We start from the raw sequence: 1,060 nt of genomic DNA on the forward strand, positions 1-1,060 counted from the left end.
TAGGGAAAGGGCAAGAAAGGAGCCTACTGGGACGCTGGAGATACACCTGACCTTGAGGCTGGAAATGGTGGTCACATAACATATAAATATGTAAAAATTCATTGAGCAATTTACAATTAGTGAACTTTACATGTGTTACATATCACTGAAAAATAAAAAGATTATTGCTTGTAGCATTATGGAATGTTTGAGCTATTATCAGCAAATGTTTGAGCAGTTCAAGATCCAGTGGCAACAACTGGCAAATACCATGTTTTAAACAGTGAGCTACTGCTCAAGCTGAGCTGGAGTCGGCTGTGGTTTAGGCTTGCTTCATCCACTTGGCTATCACACTGATATTCATCGTAGGCCTCGATCCACAGTCATTATTTTTGTTGTCACACTGGCAAGAATATCCAGGCAGGGTGGATGACAAGTGTTCAGGTTGACATCTTCCTTATTAATATGCTTTATTTTTTCTCTTTAATTAATATATTACAAAATTTGGCCCTGGCCAGGTGGCTCAATTGGTTGAATCCTCGTCTGGTGCACAAAAAAGTTGGTTAGATTCCCAGTAAGGGCAGGCTGCGGGTTCCATCCCGGGTCAGGGCGCGTGGGGAGGCCACAGATGGATGTTTCTCACGTCACACAGCTCATTAGTGGCATAGCTTCGCTCAAACCCAGATCGGAACCACTACTCTCTCCCAATGAGACCTGCAGTCTAGGAATGGATGGACTAGAGCAGCATGGAGACCTGCGACACCTACCGCTCAGAGCCCGAAACACAGGGTTCAGAATCTCAGGCATAGAACAGGCTGACTCACAACCGAACCAGAAAGAGACCTGCCCAGAAACGGTGACCCCGAGTCCGGGACCGTGGAAAGAGGCCGGCACAATGGAGGAACCCCCTTGATCCCGTGCCCCTCGTACCGAAGGGCTCAGGAGTTGGTGCCCAGGTGGCTCAAAGGTACTGACGGTGGAGAACAGACCCCCAGAGACCCCAGAGCGACGCAAGGGAGAGATTAACGGCCCCGGAGGGCCTCCCGCGGGGGGCGGAGCCTCGAGGTGAGGACGTGGGCGG

General features: G+C 49.9%; 1 protein-coding gene across 1 annotated transcript in view; it reads left to right on the plus strand.

Moving 5' to 3' along the window:
• Nucleotides 1-847: 847 nt before the first annotated feature.
• Nucleotides 848-1,060, plus strand: part of SPSB2 (splA/ryanodine receptor domain and SOCS box containing 2) — a 2,777-nt gene continuing 2,564 nt past the window's right edge. The window contains exon 1 of the mRNA XM_006757559.2: nucleotides 848-946. The gene's annotated coding sequence lies outside the window, so the exon portion shown is untranslated. The remainder of the gene's footprint in view (nucleotides 947-1,060) is intronic.

This window comes from Myotis davidii, unplaced genomic scaffold, assembly GCF_000327345.1.
Source record: "Myotis davidii unplaced genomic scaffold, ASM32734v1 scaffold13, whole genome shotgun sequence".
NCBI classification, from domain to species: Eukaryota; Metazoa; Chordata; class Mammalia; order Chiroptera; family Vespertilionidae; genus Myotis; species Myotis davidii.